This window comes from Protopterus annectens, chromosome 10.part0 (genome assembly GCF_019279795.1).
Source record: "Protopterus annectens isolate FY-2018-M chromosome 10.part0, PAN1.0, whole genome shotgun sequence".
Lineage (NCBI taxonomy): Eukaryota > Metazoa > Chordata > Ceratodontiformes > Protopteridae > Protopterus > Protopterus annectens.
The window spans coordinates 563,528,637-563,549,323 of NC_056744.1; positions in this window are offsets into that span (position 1 = coordinate 563,528,637).

A 20,687-nucleotide genomic window follows, 5' to 3' on the forward strand; every position below is an offset into this window, starting at 1 on the left:
ATGGACCTCCAGCAGAGTTTAGTTACTGATCTCACTCACACCAGTATACTTATACTGTGTGTGTTGATTTTGATCCCATGGTCGTGATGATGAGATCAAGTATGTTTTCACCTCTTTGAGGGGATGGTGACTAGTTGTTCCATGGCATTTTGTTTATCCATGATCTTTGGGTTAGAGTGTTAGGGCTTCTTTAGTAGTAGTAGTCTATCTTATTAGAGTGGTAGTCACCTAGTATGATGGTGTTTGTGTTTGGATTACATTTATCCCTGTTTTCCAGGAAGGCCATGTGAGGGAGGTTCCTGAGTTTGAGAGGTGGCTGTAAATGTGCAAATTGCAGCAGAGTCAGTCTTGCCTATGGTTAATTGCCTGGATGGTCTCAGATGCATATGCGTCGCGTTGCCAACCTTGAGGTGTGGGTGTCCTTTATGAATATGGACACCCCCCCCTCCTTTCTTGGTGTTGTCCGGATTTTGCTATCAACCCTTCTTTATGCCGCAACCATCTTTGCTAACCTATCCAAACCTATCCAAATCAAATCTCAATAAATTGAATAGCTGCTACAATAATATTGCCAGATTTGCCACAGGGTCAGCTTTTAGAACCCATCACTGTGTTAACCTTCAATCATTAGGCTGGCTAGAATTACCCAACCAACTGCAATTTACCCAACTAATAGTTGTTCATAAAGTTCTCTACAACCCAGACAGTACACCTGTACTGGAAAACATTATCACCCACTACAGTAACCTATGGACTCATTGCTCTTCCAACAAAGTACTAGTGCAGGCTGTCAGAACCAACAATTCAGCTGGTGCATCACTATTCTCTAACTCTGTCAGAAAAAACTGGAACCTTCTTCCTGCAGAACTTACCAATGACCCCCACCTTATCCCGATTCAAAAAATCTCTTAAGAAATACCAGAAAATGTATTGGCTTTGTCCCTGCACAAACTCTGACTAACCCCCAAACAAACAGAATCTGTAAATGTGAACCTCATTGCAAGATTATATCTGTGATCTACTAACTGCTTACAATTTTGTTAATCTCTCTCCTATGGAAAGAATGAGGAAAAAAAAATAAATTCTCTATTTTCTTTCTTAAATACTAACTAGCAACCTGTCCTGTGTGTATGTGATTTAAAATTGTACCTGTCTATATATATATATATATATATATATATATATATATATATATATAGTTAAAATGTGTATGTGACTTGAAATTGTTCCTGTCTATATATTTTTTTAAAAAATTCAATTTTTGTAATAATTCACTGCAATAATTTTCACTGTAGTTACACTAGTAATTAGTAATGTATACCTGCAGCTTTTCTCCCCGGGCTTCTGCTGAAAATGGATCTGTATCCGATCGGACTTTCCAGGTTAACAAATGTAAAATAAAATAAATAAATTCTCCTCTAGTTGTGTGTATATTTTTTGTTTGACCACTGTTTTTTTTTCTTTCATACTTGTCTATAGTTTCCCATTTTGGCATATAAAGTTCCTCTAGTTTCACCCTATCTTCACTGTTAACCAGGGGTGCTTTGACTTCCAGATCTCAAACCCCATTCATCCTTAGAAGGAAACCTGCACTCAAAAACTGAAAACAAATATATTAATCATTGTAGCTTGATGTTCTGTACTATACTTACTCATCAGAATCAGTGTAGTTATTTCCTATTATATTTTAACTTTTTATACCCCAGAAAGCCTATAATAAGGGGATGCCATATTATTATGATTTTTTTAGTTTAATAATGCTGTTTCATGACATAGTTTATGTCCCTATAATCATACCTCTCAACTGTCCAGATTTTTGACTCATATTTTCAGTCCATTTCTCATAAAATTGTAGTTTTTTAGTAAATCACTGAGGACTGAAGTCAAAAAATAATGGCAAACATTTGATTTCAAACTTCATATCCTTCACAAAAATTCATGTTAATGCAAAATCTGTTTTTCTATCAACTTTCTAAGTTTGTAAGAGCAATATTTAAAAAGTGTCCCTATTTCTGGGCCTTTATATCTGTTTTGTCCAGATTTCTTGCTCTAAGAGATTGAGAGGTATGCCCATAATATGTCACCAGCTAGGAAAAATATTAGGTACATTTATGTCTCCATTTGTTTCAAACAGAGCGTTGTGAGTCACTGGCTAATTGGGCAGTCTCTGGAGCAGGGTTAGTTTTTCTTTTTCCCTGAATTACCCTAATAAATGCTGTCTACACGCTGCAAAAATGTTTTTTCTTGTACAGTTAAATTTTGCATGTGAAGAAGGCAAACTACTGGGATTTACTAAGTATTTAAAGGTGTAATTCCAAAGCAATTTCTGGGCACTTCTTGCACTCACAGCCAGTTACTGATTGAGGCAGTGTAGCTCTCTCTGTCATTCCTTGAGCCAGTGATGATAGCAATGGTGGCCTCCGACAGCAGCAGTATGGCAACTCTTGTGGCAGGATCATGCATGGTATGTGCTTTACAAGTAAAGAAGTGGCATCAAGTCCACAACTATGTGTAGTAGCGTCACTTACTAAAAATAAAAATAAGATTCACACAGATAATCTCTGATGCATTCAGTGTTAGTGCTGTGCTGAATGGTGCATGGAAAAGTAACATGGTGCATCACACATTTTCTATATTTCAATAAAAGACATCTTCTCTTTCATAAATTTACCATTAATCATTATTTCTGCATTGTTGAGGAGTAGGTGACAAGTTATACTGGAAGGCTTTGAATCATGTGTAAAATCAGTTGCATGTTTTTTACTATGCTGTTATGTGGCCCTACAGTTTCCAGAACAAAGTATGAATATATGTACTGAGCTCAAATTACTTGCATTGTAAAAATATTCTTTGCTCTCTCTCTCTCTCTCTCTCTGTTAGGTTCATAGGTTTGTATTTATACATAAGGCTAATAATCAACAGGGCTTATAAAAGTCTAACTGTGCAATCCAACTCAGCTGTGTATCATGGGCATTTATTAGGAGGAGATGTTAGATAGGAAGTTTCTAGAGGTTATGTGTGGAGGTGGGGTATGTTAGTATGGGTGCTACTGTCTGTCTCTGTCTATCAGAGGCATAGGGGCCAGTCCCATGGTAAATTTCCAATTTCTCATCCATTGGTCAAGGTTAAACTTAAATAGAGTTATAGATGGACTCGGCTTCACATGGATGGGGAGCCTGTTCCAAAGCACAGGGATCCTCAAACATATATCTGTGTCATCAGCATTTGTTAGTTATGTCACAAGCAAAATTTAAATCCTTAGATCTAGTGGTTCTGATGATGCTCATTTTGCAGATGTGCAAAAGATCCATCAGAGCTGGATCGGAGGACACCTTGTATGCCAGTCATAGATTGCCTCTCAGTAACTAGTAGGATACAAGAGTACAGAGTTAGGGCTTTAAGGTGAGCCATAAATTGTTAGACAATGTGTTTTACTCTGGATTTTCTGGTAAGAAACCTTTGTGGGCATTTCACCTGTTGCATATGTACAAAGGGGGCATTATATTCAGTGATGTCTGATAAGGCACTATGATTTCCTTGGACCTGGATGCCATGCCTTTACTTATAAGTTGGGAGTCATATATGATTTTCTTACTACGTTAGCCATAAGTTGGTCAAAGGCCAGATTACTGTGTACACATGTTCCCAGAGCCCTGATTACTGGGTCAACTGTTAAGCGTGTATTATCAATGGAGTAATTAGCCTGGGTGGCAGTTCTCCCAAAAGGCACACCAATGCATTTCTTGGCTTTGAGTCTTTGGCTTTGACACCAGTCATTTGTCTGTGTTAGACCCTGTTCTAAGATGTTTGTGTCATGGGGAGATTTTTTCCCGATGTATTGTCTTTTTACTGTTTTTTCAGATTCCAGTAAGAAATGTAACAGTATCCATTTGGAAATTGATTGCTGGGTGACTATTGTTTTCCTTTTACTGATATTCAAACTACAGGTTATATTTGAAAGGTGCCATATACAGTGTCCCTAAGGATAATGTTAGTGATGGTGATGGTCCCAAGGACTGAGAGCTAGCATGTGAGTTTAATGCTGAATTGCTGCGATGGCTGCAACACAACCACTACACCACCACTATGGGTTTGGCATAAATATTTGTGGTCTTCCCTTCAAAGACAAAAGGTACGGGATTTAATTCTGACCATAAGTTATTGGCTAGGCTTAAAATGACCATTTAGGGCAGTTAGCCTAGTATTAATCTATGAGCCATCTTTGTCAACATGTTCCCCCTGTCCACCTTTCTCATGTCTGCTATCACTAACCCAAATTCTGCCCCTGCCCTTGCCCCAAACCTAGCCCTATACATTATCTTAGGAAAATACTTTCCCTAGCAGTATCACTAATCAAAACACTCAAGCACAAATACATTATACTAAGACTATTCCCCTAACCAACCCCAACTCTAACCCTAAATTGCCAACACACACACACACACACACACACACACACACACACACACACACACACACTCAGAACCACAAACACAACCCTGAAACCACCCCCTTACTTTATCACAGCCTTAACTCCAACCTACATGCACATACAACACACTGACATACTTCACACAAACCCACTTCCCTTTTATGGCAACATGGACATTCGACTAATCACGCATTCAATAAAGTGAACATTTGGCAAAAAAAGATCTGCAGTAACATAGCTATGTTGAGTTGACATTGTGCCAGAAGTACAAATGATTTATAATTCTTCATAAAAGTGACTTTTTCCATCACTGGGAGATGCCAGCACCAAAAACATACGTGTAATGACAAGGGCAAAATGTTCCAATTCTTCAACATTGATTTTCAGATATGCCCTTTAAGAGAAAAAGACAATTCTAGGTGTACTAATTGCCTAAGAAAAAATACCTGGAAAAGTCATTAACAACTGTCAAAGGATAAGTGAAACATTGCTTCTTATTTTTATTTATTTATTTATTTGACATTTGTTTTATTTGACATCTGTTTACCGTTAAAGTCTGAACAGGCATAGAACCAATTTTCAGAGAAGGCCCAGGTAAAAAGGCATCAATAACAGTCCATTTAACACATTTACAGTAATGCCCAATCTGTAATAAAGTGTAATGACAGAAGAGGTAATGGTGGAATTTTAAAATAATACAAATGAGGTGGCAGAATAAACAGTACAATATTTGCATTTATAAATATTTACAGTTTTCTGTAAGTAATTAGTTAACTTTATTGTGTTTTTTCAACGTTAAAAATTTAAGAGCTTGCTTGTTTACAAACGAGAGCTAAGATTAGGCTTTGCAGATGACTCATTATTGACAGAGATGAAGGGACAGTGGGCAGTATGGAAGATGGAAATAGGATAGGAAAATGAGAGGAGGAGAAGAAAGGAAGGGGAAAAAGGAGAGGATGACCAAAAGAAGATAAAGTATAATATTTCAGCTGGGTGTGACACAAGCAGAACCAGGATTGGGTGAGAAAGTGTTTTAGTGATTGTTTAAACTATTGAATGTTAGATGGCAGTCTAATGTTCATCAGGATATTGTTACAAGCTTTTGGCTACTGAGTTTAAGTACTGAGAGTGTCAGATGCACTTTTTTGGTTTATAATAGTAACAAGTTGTTTTTTGGAGTTATACATATTAACAAATTGCAGTGCTGCAGAGGCTGTCAATGTGAATGTGTGTAGAGGCATAGCTGGTTCAAAAAGCACCCTGTGTCAGTCCTTGAACAAACTCATTGCTTAAACTGAAAAAAAAAAAAAAAGGTCAGCTCAGATAGACTGCTCATGGCAGTCTAAAGCACATGCCCCCTCCCAAGCACATGCCCCTTTCCTGCCACAGCTACTCATTGGTAGACCAAAGGAAAAGGACGTCTCTGCTCTAATACACTGGCTGCCCAAGCCAGCCTGATAAATACCCCACCCTATACCTGCTCTTCAGAGGAAGACCCCCCCCCCACAGAAAAAGAAAAGAATTACTACATTTTAAACTGTAAGAAGCCGACTGCTACATTTGTAGCAATCTGCTTGCTACCGCTTACCCCAGCAGCTTGCAAGTTGCTTTCTATACTGGCATTCAGAAATGCCAATACAGAAAATAGAATACAGGAACAGCATTAAAGGATTCTGCCCGCTAACACCTTATGCCGAAGGCATATGGCCACTTGCCCCATCCTTGCTGCACTACTGTATGTGTGAAGTGGTACATTTTATTTGGTTTCTGTAGGAGACAAGTTAGGTACATTACTTCACTCTGAAGTCATGGAAACCGTACATGCCTAGATCATACCTGTTCTAAGCTAGTATTAAAAAGTAGAAATATGTGCACTTCTCTATAAACTTGTCATTTTCCATTACTCAGAAGATGCCACAACCAATAAATCCTTATAGAAGCAAGAGCAGAAAGGCTTACCATATTTAGTAAAAAACTACACTGCAAGTCTTTAACAGTTAAATGGTGATTATATGTTTAAATTATACTTTAAATTCAAAATATAATGATCTGAAACTTTCAATAATAGCCATCAAAAAGTAACTCTGACATTTTGTCCTGTATGTTGATACCACAGCTAGGCTTACATTGGTTTATCAGTTTGATGTGTAAAGAGAAATGAGGCCCAACATTGCATGAAATATTTTATTTTCTCTATCTTCTTCACTAATGACTACCCCGCAATATCATTTTGGTTCTTTGGTTTATTAAAGTTACTCCAAAAGTTGAATTTGGAATTCGTATTCCTTAATCTAAGCAGTCAAGCCTACCTGAAGCAGTGATGAATATAAGTTTTGATCATCTCAAGCAGACAACAAATGCTGACCATCTTTATCTTACCTTTATAGACTAAATATCATTAATCCAATACAATCTTTTCATGCAGACTTGCAGTCATTTTACAGGACAAATTTGACTGTAGCTTAATCTGAAATGAAACTTCATTGAGATGACAAAACCTAGCTCAGAAAAACGGAAATAAAATCAAAGCAATACTAATTTACACAAATCTTTTTAGAACAAAAGAAAGCATGCAGAATTGTAACACATCACAAAATCAGCTTACTTTAGGAATAAACAGGTTACCGTAGCATCTGCATCCAAGGAGTTCTGGAACACCATTAAAACTTTCTAACAAGTCACATCATTGACATAAGTCTTATGCATGTCCCATGAACAAAAGCTCTTCTTCCCAAGGAAAATAATAACTTTAAGTGCAAGTATTGTCTGAATTCTCAATTATTCTACAATTCCCTCCTGTCATCTCCAAATACCCAATTCAACAAGCAGGTCTTCGCAAGGATACTCCTTAATTCAGTTATGAACAACATTCTGCTTTAAGCACATTTCTACTACAAGTGTCTTCAAATGTTTTTGGAAAGCTGAAGAAGACATCTGATGCAAGATTCAGTACGGCACATCCCGCACCATTAAAAATAAAATCCCATTTCATACATAAACCTTTAGCACACATTTTCAGTTTATCTATCACCACATATATTGTCACAATACCTTTCAATTGCTAGGTAATATTTGCCTTTACCTATTGTTCCTTTGCCCTCCTTCTATCTGGGCTTCAGGAACGACGCTTGGTCAGTTGCACAGTTGATCAAAGTACTTTACCAGTGTCACAGCTGAGTAGTTAATTAATTATCATGTTTAGCATACTTGGAACATGGTTCAGTGGTGAGGGGAAGTTTAACCCCCCCCCCCACACACACTGTTGTGTGATTCTCAGTTTACATATTTAGAGAAACAATAGTGGGGTAGTGCAGACCCTCCTTTTGGAGGTGCAGTTGTCCACTGCAAAAACACCGTGAAAGCATTTTATTTTTATGCTAGCTATGATTACAGATGAAAACAATGTGCCAAAACATGTATTTTCATACTTTGTTGAGTCCCAAAATATTGAGTCAGACTGGCTGAAAAATGGATTTCAATATATTAAGTCCAAGGTCAGAATTTCTTGAGATATTCCCTTTTCTCTGAGCTATGGTGATCTCAAGAGTTAGTATATTTAAGTTCAGGGAGTGTGGAGAGCTTACCCCCACATTGGACGGTGCATGGATGGTGTGTCCTGCAAAAAAAAAAAAAGTTTAAAGGATAAGAACAATGCTTGATGTTTGCTTTTCTACAGCACTTTCAGTATTTTTCCTGCATGTCAGCACTCAGCTTTACAAGTGCTAGCATTTCATTAGGAAACCACTTTCTATCAACAGCTCCCCCCTCACCTACTAAAGACTTCCTGTCACTCCACTTTTACCAGTATAATTCCTCTTGGGACTTGCAAAATTTTCAATAATTTTTCCAGTATTAATACCTTTCCCTTCCAAACATCTTAAATCTCTGTCACCCACACCTTCCTCTCTAATCTTTCAACTCCCAAAATGGTAACTTTGTGTGAATCTCTCCCTCCATCCAAAACCTAGACTCCTCCTTGCAATTTTCATTCCCGTTTTAAATCCTTCCATTCCATCACATGAATTTTCAGCTGCTCCACATTATTCTCTAATTTGTTTTCTATTATCTCTAAACTCTCTGTAACCTGCATGACCTTTCTTCAAGTCCTTTCATTTTTTGCTCTTCCTCTCTTCTCGTTTTGCAGTTTCATCACATTATTCTTCTTCTATATCCATTCCCTACATACTCCGTCAATACTTGCTTCAGCATATCCAGCAACTATCCTACCTGCTTAATATTCCACCAGTTTCCTTTGTTCCATCTCTATCTCCTCTCTACATAAGTCTTCCCACCTTCCAACATAATCATACCATACTGTGGTCTGACAGCACCCTCTTTGTTATTGCAGTATTATTTAGCTCCCTGTACAGTCTCTGACCAGCAAGAACCTATTCATTCTCCATTATTCTCTCTCTCCCTTTCTTGAAAAATTAAATCCCTCCTTCTTCTCTGGTACTGTCCATGCATCCGTGAAACTTAACCTCAGAGTTCTCACCTGTAAAGAACGCTGACATCCTCTATAAAATTAATTTCTTCCAAATATTTTTCTTTGACTAGCTTTGTCACGAAAGTCCAACCAACAAAATTGTTTCTCCTACTACTTATGTTTTCTATAGGTTTAAATGAATATGTCATGATTAATCCTGTACTTAACATGAGAGCTGCTAAACTGTAATATTTTTACTAATTTTGTTTATTTTAACAGAGTACATGCATTTTAAATAGGATTTTAAACAGAATTTTTGCACCATGGGCACATGTTGAAATGTGGGTATATTTATGTATGTTTGGTTACTAATAATATATGAAGACTTCGTTTTTTTATCAGGTTTCTATTATTCTTCTATCATATTGGTTATGCTTATTTTGTTTCAGCTAGTGACTTTGTTTTCACTGATGGTAACATATGCTGGACATTGAAGGGTTAAGAAACTAACATGAGGATGCAATGTGATTGGGTGATATATGTTTTAAGTTGCATATAAGTCATGTGATTTTAAATGGCAACAGGTTCTGATGAAGTCCTTGAGAGGAAAAAAGCACTTAACTTATTGTTTTTCTAATAAATAGTTGGAACACACTCTTGACCTGGACAGCTTGTGGTTCTTCATAGTTATTGGTTTTCTATAGTGCCTTTACACTGCACAATTATCTTTATTCTGTTCTCATGTCATCCCTACAGTACTGCTAATGCTATTTCTTTATTCTCAACACTCCCACCTTCTAAAAAATTATCTTTCATCAGAGTCCTTTCTAAACTTCTTTTTCTTTCATATATACACTTATGCACTCTTAACACAAAAATTCTACCAATCTTCCCTTCACTCCTTGCAACTTAATATCTAACAACTTAAAATCCTTCTTTGCATGTTCAATAGCTTTATTTTCTTCAATAATGTCATGCATAACTTCTCTATAATTAATTTAATAATTCCCCTCCCCCTTGACAGAATTTGACATGTCTTTAACATTCCAAATGGCTAACCTAAATGCTTCCCCCTCAAGTTTGTATATCCCATCGCAGTGATGCTAATACCTTTACACTCTTGGGTGGAGATATAAGCTCTACCTAAAAAAAAACCACCACAGGAAAAATGCTCAGCCCTGTGAGCTAACATTAATGATGACTACCTGGTAGCCCTCACCTAGTCCTACCTTATTATTTCATCATCTAATTCACAGCTGTTATTCACTCTCCACTATTTTCCAAAAGCCATGATTTAGTCATTCTTTACAGCATAGACTAGTATTGTCACTCATTGCTAATGCCTATAACATATTTATGTTTTCCTCACCATTCCAGTACACATTCTCCTTAATATTCTAATCCTTCACCACCTTTCCCCACCCTCATTTTTTTTCTTTCTCTTTTTTACATAGGGGATTGGCATAATGGTAAACACCTCATAGTCATGATGCTGTCCTACTAAATGGAGAACAACCCCCTAACATCTGTCCTCTATCTACTTAGTCAGCAATTACTTCTTTTCTAAATATCAACAATCTACCTTCATCAGTGCTGCAAAAGAAAAAGGTTAGTTAACACATTATCTGTTTCTCATTATCTTACTAAACTATGCATAAAATAAAAATATCCATATTTCATCCATTTTTCTTCATTGGTTTCTTAAGTACAACTAAACTACTGTGTTCGGGTGTTGAATACTCAAAACTATGACCATTCAACATCAATATCCATATCTATGTGTAAATATAATTTCAGCTTCAACTGCCCCTTGTTAACTTATTTATTTATATTTCTTTACCGGGGTAGTGCACTGATCATTACTGACCAATTTCAGGCTCAGCCCGGGTGAAATACAAAATATTTCTCAAACCAAAAATACAGAAATGCAATTGACAACAGAGTAGTTCAGCTAAATTACACAGAAAATAACTGAACAAATATATTCTAGTAAGCAAGCACAGTGCAATATACAATCAAGCAGAGTGTAATATACAATATATACCTTAGTTTCTGAAGTGGGTCAGTCTTCAGTGAATCTTGAGAGGAGAGGAAACTTGGAAAGGAGATAGGTTAGATGATATGTCCTGTGTTGAAGCAGTAGCATTTGGCGTGGATAAAGAAGCGCTTTTTGAGTTTCATTCTGAATTTGAATTGTTGATTTCCTTAATGCTGATGGGAGAACTGCGAAAGAGTAGGTGGCTGAGAGGACAAAGCATGTGCAGTGCCATGGAGTTTGGTTCTAGGGGTGACGAGAGTTGGTGTGGCTTGTGAGTAGTGTCTTGGGTTGTGTCAGGAGTTTTTTTCTTGAAGTCTAGCTGCAAGGGGAGTAAATGTATGGAGTAGTTTCTAGAGTCAGGATCATAAGAGTAGGTTAGATCTTTGATTTATGGGTAGCCATTTGGATTTTAGGGTGAGACAGTCATGCTTGCAGACAGGAGAGATTAAAATGAATCAGCAGATATGTTTAGAGATGGTCTGGAGTGTGACAATATTTATTTCTTGGAGGCAGAAGCAAAAATTGGGAGCCCATATTCAAGTTGAGAAAGAAGAACTCCTTAGCCAATGGCTGCTCTGTTTGGTTGGGAAAGAAAGGAGTAGATCTTTTCAGCCCAGAAGAGGAGGGAGTTTATTTTGGCTCTCGCTTTGTCTATGTGGAAATTCAAGCTTAGTGAATGATCAAGCCACAGTGCTAGGTATTTGAAGGTGGAGCCTATCTCTTTGGAATGGTTGTGTAGGTCAAAGATGAAGAGTCAGGTGCTTGGTAAATGTGCTGTGAAGTTCGAAAAACTTAATTTCCCTTCTTCCTCCATCAAAAATAAACACATATCCTTTTCTAGTTATTTACAAGAAAATTAAACTATCCCTTTTCTTCACCTTTATCATAACTAATAAAACAACCTAATCTTATAATAATAAAAGGTTTTAATTACAATACAGTTCTGAATCCACCATTGGGTACCAACATGTAAACTGTTTCTTTAGTATAAATACAAATTCAACTGCAACCATAACATAAAAATGAAAAACATTTTTGCAGTTTTTACATGAATTTATGACTGTTTTTACATTAATTCATGTTTTTTTTTGTTTAAAAGAAATGTCATTATATTATCCATTCACTTGTTCTTTCAATATTTAGTCCCTATCTTCTATTCTTAACTGTCATACTTCTTCCTCTTTGATTCTTATTCCGCATTAATTACCCTTAAGAGATTTAGGAATTATATTTAGAATCATGGTTTGCCAAGAAAATGTTTTTTTCATATCCCATTTTTTCCACCTGAGTTCTGAGAGAACACCAAAGTTTGTAAATATTCTTACAGCTCCAAAAGATGTGAAGTATATCTACATGTGGGAGGGAACAGAACAGACAGGTTAGGTTTTTATTGTATCCGAATGTCAGTAACACTGCTGGGGTATAGTAGGAATTGTTGTTTATCATAATTTGAGTGTAAATTAGGTTTTTGAAGGGGGTTAGATTCTGGGTATTATTGATTGCTTCACACTTAGACTCCATAGAGATTTCTCCTTGTATACCGTCCCAATATTTGGAAAATAGAAGCGAATGATTATACTTAATGCTTGACACAAGTTTATAGGTATACAAAATCGTTTTGTTCCGTAGGGAAAGTGATTTAATGATAGAGTGTGATACTGTAATGTTTTGCTCCTTCACTCTATAGCAAGAGAATTTTTGTTTTATAAGTGAGCTAATTTGTCTTAAGATAGGATCATATTTGTTAGGAGCACCAAATAAGGCTTTGACCTCGGCAACATTTTTAGAGATATAAAAGTGCTAAACTATGGCTTTCTTAATAATAGGGAAGTTTGTTAGATCGATCATTTTATTACTGATTTTTAAGTTAGGGTTTAGGTGAATAGGTTGGAGAATGGGAACAGTATTGTGTAAATTTAAGGAGGTCATCAGAGTTTGAAAGATGCAAATTTTGTTCTTTAGTGTAGGCAAGATCTTGAACTTGTAGTCACCATCAGGTGCTAGAAAAGGGACAGCATATAGATTGAATTTTAATGAATATTTATAGTTGCACCAGATTTTGATCCAGGTTGGGTACCAAGATTCAGCACAGGGATCATAGCAGGCTATTTGAATTAGACGGCTAGCATTAATGATATGGTAATATAAATTAAAATCCGTGAGACTTAAACTGCCTTTGGTATTTGGGGTAATTAGTTTCCTGTATGATATTCTGGTTGATTTATGGAACCATAAAAACTTTGAGATTGTGGATTCCATTTTTCTGAAAAAAATTTTCAGAACATTTAAGAAGATGGAGTTAAGATGAAAAAGGATTCTAGGTAAAATATTCATTTTAATGATAGCGGATTTTGATAGCAAAGAAAGATTGATGTTTTTCCATCTAGTTAGATCATTATTTATCTGATCCCAGACTCTATATAGGTTTGCTTTTATTAGTTCTTGGTGAGGGTGTGTGAAATGCATTCCTAGGTATTTGAGTGTATATTTGAGAGGAATGTCAGACAGGGGGAAGTAATATTCTAAATGGTTTGCAGGGTTTAATGGAAAAATAGATGATTTTGCAGGGTTTAATTTATAATTAGCAGCCTCAGCAAAAAGATTAATAGAATTTCGAATTTTATGAAGATCGGTGTTCGGAAGCTCAAAATAGATGTTTAGGTCATCTGCAAATGCATAATAATTTAAATAAATGTTAAAGACTTTTGGGATATGGTGATAAGTCTTTTGGTTAATCCAGAGAAGGAAAGGTTCGAGATATAAATTGAAAAGATAAGGTGAGAGTGGGCAGCCCTGCCTTGTGCCATTGGTAATTTTAATAGGGAGTGATAAAGTTTTATTTATATACAGGGAAGTACAGGCATTGTTATAAAGCATCTTAATAGTGTTGATAAGATCGGGAAAGTTAAAGAATTTCATGGTTAGGTAAAGGAAGTTTAGATCAACGTTATCAAAGGCTTTGGTAGCAACTAGCATGAGTGCATAATGTGGGTGGTTATCATTTTTTAGAAACAGCATTAATGTGTTTAAGGTAAGAGTATTGTCACACAGCTGCCTTTGTTTCATAAATCCCAACTGTTCAGAAGAAATTATTGTAGCTATAACTTTCTGAATTCTATTAGCGAAAATGGTAGATAAGATTTTGATGTCAACGTTAATAAGGGCAATGGGCCTATAGCAGAGAGGGTTGGACTTGTCAGAGTTCGGTTTTGGAATGAATATTGTTTTCGAATTGTTCATATACTCATCAGTAATCCCTTTAGAGATGATATAATTATACATGGCAAGGAGAGTTTTAGAAAGGTGACGACTAAAAGTTTTATAAAATTCTCCTGTAAAATCATCAGGACCTGGCGCCTTATTTGGTTTATGTTTTTTAATACCTAGCATTATTTCATTCAGTGTTATGGGGCTGTTTAGAAGGGTGCTGTGTGGAGGATAATTTTGGAACAGATAGCTCATTTAGGAATTTTTTGTGCATTTCATTTGGGGTCTGGTTTTTGGGATTATAGATTTCAGTGAAGATATTTACAAAATAATTAACAATATCTTCATTACTGTATAAGATTTTCCCTTTGTATTTTATTTCATTAATATAGTTTGGTCCCTCTTTGATGTTTATGAGTCTAGCTAGTGTTCTGGAGGGGGTTTGGGCCCATTACGAATATCTGTGAAGGAGTTTGAGTTCTACCAAGGATTGATTTTGTAAGTGAAAAGATTATGTTTTTTTGTATTTCATGTAGTTTCTTTTCCAGTTCAGGAGAAAAATCCTTCTGTAATTGTGCATCAGTCATTTTTTGCTCATTGTTGAGGTTATTGATGTACAATTTCTCTTTTTTTTATAATAAGATGATTTTTGTATGAATATTCCTCTGATGACCGCTTTGGTCGTAGCCCATTGGATATCTAAGGAGATGGTGGATAAAGAAGATTATGCATCAAATTGTTTCAGATAATCATTAATTTCCTGCAGAACATCTTCTTTTTTAAGAATGTTACTGTTTAGTGACCAAGTGGGACTACTACCATAGCGTTTCAGGTGGTAAGTGGGAACCTTTTTCTTTTTTTTTTCACTCTGGAACGTAGTTGATGTTAGAGCAAAAGTAGTGGAGACTGTTATGATTATGACTTGCAATTTTAAAACTGGTGAAATATGCAGGAATAAATTCTCACCAAGTCTATGGGTTAAAAGAGTGCTATAAAAGGGCAGATAACCTGTACCCAGGCATTGGAATGGAGCAGGACTGTACTGACAGCAGACTGATTTTTTTGTGGGTAATTAAATGCTTTTGCGAAGGTATGTTTGGGTATTTACCCTTACTTCCTTTCTTACAGTGAGAGACAAAGTATCCTTGAATGTGTAGTCCTCTTGGAAAAGAATGATGATGTGTGGAATAGCAACAAGTATCAGAACTGGTTTGACCTAATATGTAGGGGAAATAAAGTGGACTTGAACTTATTATGGTAAAACTAAACACTGCTTTAAGATAACAAAACCAGCAATGTTGTCTTAATTAACCCCTCTTATGGAGACGACTGAAGAGCAGCCATAGACATTCAATATAACTGTGACACATCACATGAAGGAGATAAAGGAAGGAAGGACATTCAAATAATGAGTTCTGTTTGTAAATAGTTAGTTTACTTTTTATGTATAGCTTAGATACTGTGCAGTCTAACAATGTTTAAAACTGGATTATCTCAAGAAGAAAAATGATCTGGCTTTGAAATTAAAGTGAAGGGCCATTTAAGACAAAGCTGCAATCAAATATATTTTACTTTAAGAGCAGGATGATGTCTGTATGAGTGAAGAGGAGAAAAAAGGTTTAGCGCTCTTGCTATAGTAAATAAAAATTTACTCAGCAGTGAATATGAAGTTAATGTAGTATGACAAAATAATTTGTAAATTGTAAGACAAGACACATTCTGTTTTGTTTAATACTAAATATTACCAGAAAATAATGGCACATGGGCTATGCTAATGTATGACATAAGGGCATCTGGAGATTATTAAAATGAACTGGCTAACGTCTGTGGATTTGTAATAAATGGCAATGTCTTTCAGGGAAGAAAAAAGGATCTATGTGACTTTGGGAATGACTTGGATTATGAGACGCAAGATACATGGAGAGCGATGATGATGTGAGTATGAGGAATTTCCTACTGAATGCGAATTGGTTGAGAAACTTTGTGAAAAGTGAGAAGGTGTTAGGATATATTAAAAAACAATCCCTAAAGGTCCTACTCGAGTCACATGACATCATGAAAAATTCAGTTTAGAAACCAAGTGTTTTATTTAGACTCATTTGGACAGCTAGGAAGAGGATAGTGGGGAAGCTGGTAGGTCAAGTGAAATTTCAGATATGGGAAGATTTAGAGGATGAATTGGGAAGATCTGTGACAACAAAATGAAGAGTCTAATGAAGGCTGTTTATGGTGCTGAATGTATATAAACACCCATTATCTAATTTTAGTCAAATTCATGCAAATTATATTATAGCTGTTAGGTTCTCAGGAGTGATCTGTCTTAATTGTGACATCTTCATTAATATCGCATGGCCATGGCAAACTGGAAACATATTTCAAGCAGCACAAGAAAGCAATAAATAAAAATAACAATGCTATTAATCTTTCTAGCATATGTTTGTCAGATGTTGAAATGGAAGTACTTCAAATGAGATGAAAAATTGTACTTACTGATCTGCCTAATCTTTGCATACCAAAGTCGGAATTAAATTGCACCATGACTGCATCTTATGTACTTTTTAATGGTGAGGATTGCGATAATATCCCATTAAGAATTGTTATAGTTTTTTTAAAGGCTTAAATATTTTGTAGGACCATATGTGATGAATAGCTTTTGTCTTGTCATTAGGTGTATGACTTGTTTGTGTATTTTAAATTCTAATTGTATTCATTAGAGCAATAAATTTGTTCTTCCATTCAAAAATATTTTCATGCATGATTAATTCTGAAGATGAATATATGAACATTATTTTATACAGAAATTGACTTTGCAATATAATTTAAAAAAAGACAGTTAGCATTTATTTAACATTTGAAGACGTGTTGGAAATTGGTAACATAACCATCTGATAATGGTAAAATACTGTTTTAATAAATAGTAAATATTATTTGAATATGTTTAGAGAATGTATTATAATACATATAAGGTGGTAGATAAAAGGCTTATATTGAGACCAAAAAGATCTTAATGTTTTATGGGTAAGAGGTGTGAGGTTAGGTTTCCTTTTGAAAAGCATACTTTTGTGAAAGGATTTGGAATGCCTTCAAGCACTATCTTTTTATTGTCTTGCAAATGATTTTCAAGGATTTTGATAATGGTAGATCCATTATGGCTGCTTGGCAGAATTACCTTAAAAGATTCTGAATCTTAGAACTCCAGTCATTTTTTCTGAAAGATCTTTACTATCAGGTAGCATAGAATCTAGCATGGTAGTGAACCCTTGAAAATAGTTACCACATTTATGAATAGTTTGTAAGTGTGTGTGTGTGTGTGTGTGTGTGTGTGTGTGTGTGTGTGTGTGTGTGTGTGTGTGTGTAGAATAATACTTTTGTTTTTGGTCAGGAGTGGTTTTGGGTCCCTCCTTTGCATATTCTTATGCATATCTGCTTAAGCTGTTAAACTAAATAATTGTGACTAAAGTCTGACAGTTGCAGTTCATTTTACTCTGGTGTATTTGTCTTGCAAAATATAAATTAATAGACAAATAATCAATTTAATCAGGCAATTTATCTGCTTCCATTATGAGTTTTGTTTTTTTTTCTTTCAACATTTGCCCCCGGATTCAGCAAGCAGCCACGCAGGAATAATTTATGCCTGCATGACAGGGGACAGTTTCTGTTCAGCACTGCAGCGTGCCATGCATATGTATGAAGGCGCATTGTCATGCTGTAAAATGGACATGGTTTCATGTACGGGGGTGTCTGAGAGCAGAGCTCTCACAATACACATGCCCCCTGCACTCCAGAAGTGCCATTTGGCAATTTAAAATCAGCGAGAACGCTTGTAACACCCACAACCCATCAGGGTAAGAAGTCTGGACAAAGCCATAACAGAGAATTGTCCCTACCAAGCCAAACATTGATAGAATAACAGATTTAGCATAAGCACATAGCCAACACATCCCAACCCATCAGAGTAAGGAATGCGGACAAAGCCATAAGGGACAATCATCCCAAAAAGCAGAAATTTGATAGAACAGGTTCAGCATTAGCATGGATATTCTGAAAGGTACTAATAAAAAAACACAACAAATACATTTTTTTTTATATATGCAATAAAGTTTACATAGCTGCACTGGTGTGCCCATTGCTGAGCTATGCTTAGCCCAGCTGAAACGGCATAAGTTAAAAAGCAATATACATTCAACATAAGCATAAGTGCAGTAGTGTAGTGGTTAGAGTGTATGCCTTACATGTAATCATTCACAGTTTGAACCTCACCAAAGCCATTTCCATTTTGTATGTGTAAACATTAAAATTTAAATTTTTGCATATTTATGTAAGTAACTGATTTTTCTCAACCAGAGTAGTGTATTAGGCCCAGATGTGAGGTGTCACTGTAATAAAGTAGCGAAACCCCCATATAAACACAAATGCCCCATACAGTATAGTCACACAAGAATAAATTAATCACAGCACATTGGGGGATGTCAGGGAAGGTAAATAAATCTATATTATGTAATGCATGATGAATCAATCCCATAAAGGTGGTAGACCAATATAATAAAACATAAGCAATGCTAGGCATTGCACAGCTATGTTGACCGGGTGTAAGCATTGTGTACATATGAATACTAAGCAATGGATAGCCCAGCTAAGTGGATTTGCCCATTGGTAAGCAATGCTGAACCTGCCCCTTTAAGCACTGCCAACTTTAGCTAAGCAGGTTTGCCCGCAGCTTAGCTTAACTCAGCATTTTCTAAACCATCCAATCATGGCAAAGGGTGAGAAATCAGCCATATTTAAACCCCGCAGGCAGGAATACAGCTCATAACTAGTTGTAGCTCTCCACTGTAGGCAGTATGGCAGGTGTTGGAGAGGGCATGAGCTTCTGGGTGCAGCACTGGGGCATACAGGAGTCCAAGGTCATAGTAGGACACCTGGTAAAAAAAAACATATGAGACTGCTGCAGGACCACTACCAGGGCTCCCAATGTAAAGCAGAAGCCAGGGAAAGTCTCACCCATGATCTCACCAGTGCCACTGGTATCCCTCAGACTGGTGAGCAGGTCCAACATCACTATGCCGACCTGAATTGGAGGAAGAGGGGGCCCTTGGATCAGTGGGTCCAAGAAGCAAGAGACAGGGGAGATGTCCCAGCAGTGTGCAAGTATTCATAGCAATAATTGTTTACCAAAGTCCAGCCTGTGTATGTGATGGATAGGTATGCATAAATGTTTCTCTAGTTTCATTACAGCTGCAGCTAAGTGGGCTGTGATCCAGAAGCCCATGCCAGCAGGTTGCAAAGGTTGCGTTGCGAGTCTGGTGAGTATCAATCCTGCATGTAGTAGTCATACCAAATAAATATAAAGGTGTAAAATGTCACCTGGCACTATAAAAAATGTGTATGGTTTGTACTGAATAAACCAGACAATATGACAGTAATAGTCCCATATAGACATATTTAAATAAAAGTGTAACTGCCTGGTAATAAAGTTCTAAATCCTGGACTGGTTGTGTTTACTCTGGTATTGTATGGCCTCACATGTTGCATTCACCAAGATCTGGTATGGGAATAGTACTGTTGTGTCAACTGTTTCTCACATTGTGCTACAAAAAAATATGTCTAGGAATGTCTGTATAAGAATGGTGTAATTACAACTTCAGATTGTAAAACCAGGAGAGACTTAGGCAGAAAACACTGAAGAAAGAGACAGTACTTTCTCAATAGCTGACTTTGATGAAACACAAATTGTCATATTTTTAGCACACGCAGCCATGTTACGCTGTATGCATATACACAGGAATGTGGGAATATGTGTGGAAACAGTCAGGTAGTGTTAGACATTCCCTCCACAAGTCTACCAGGTAAGAGAAATAGAATGTAGCTATAAGACAATTGAAGTATACACTGTGTACAAACATACCACTGCCCAAACCAAGGCCATAGGGTATTGTAATAATACCTGTAGAGTAATGATTAGAGCAATGATCATTAAAGTTGTGAATACTGTAAGGATATCCAAGTTATTGACACCCCCCCACCATATATGCAAGAATAATCTAAACACAATCAATAGGTATGTTTTACACCAAACCTACTGTTGAAACATATGCCCTATTGATCAAGAAATATTGAAATGTGTTTCTATCAATTTTCTATGTTGAAATACTATCATTAGTAGCCTGTTGCTATCAATATAACCTGCATGCCATTGTAATGGCCACTGTGGTTCCATATATGCATGTGTTCTGTTTGCTATGCAACTGTTCCAAATCTGTTGTTTTGGGTTAATGGGAATATCTATGCATGCTGTTATAACTAATCCTGGATTGTGTTGACTATTACTAACTCACATATGTTCTAAAACTGTAACAACATAGCACATTTGGGAAGGCCAGTCCCAGCAGATCCACCTCTCCCACCTCATCTGGCAATGGCACCAGGCCCCAGCACCTCAGGACCTCCTCATCTGCTGGTTCTGCACCACCTTCGGGTGGAACCGCCTCAGGGGATGGGGCTCGTCCCGGGAGTGGGCACCCAAAGCCAGCTCTGGTGTTTGGTGCATAGTGAGCTCCAAAAGGAGTTTAGAGATCTGTTATGCC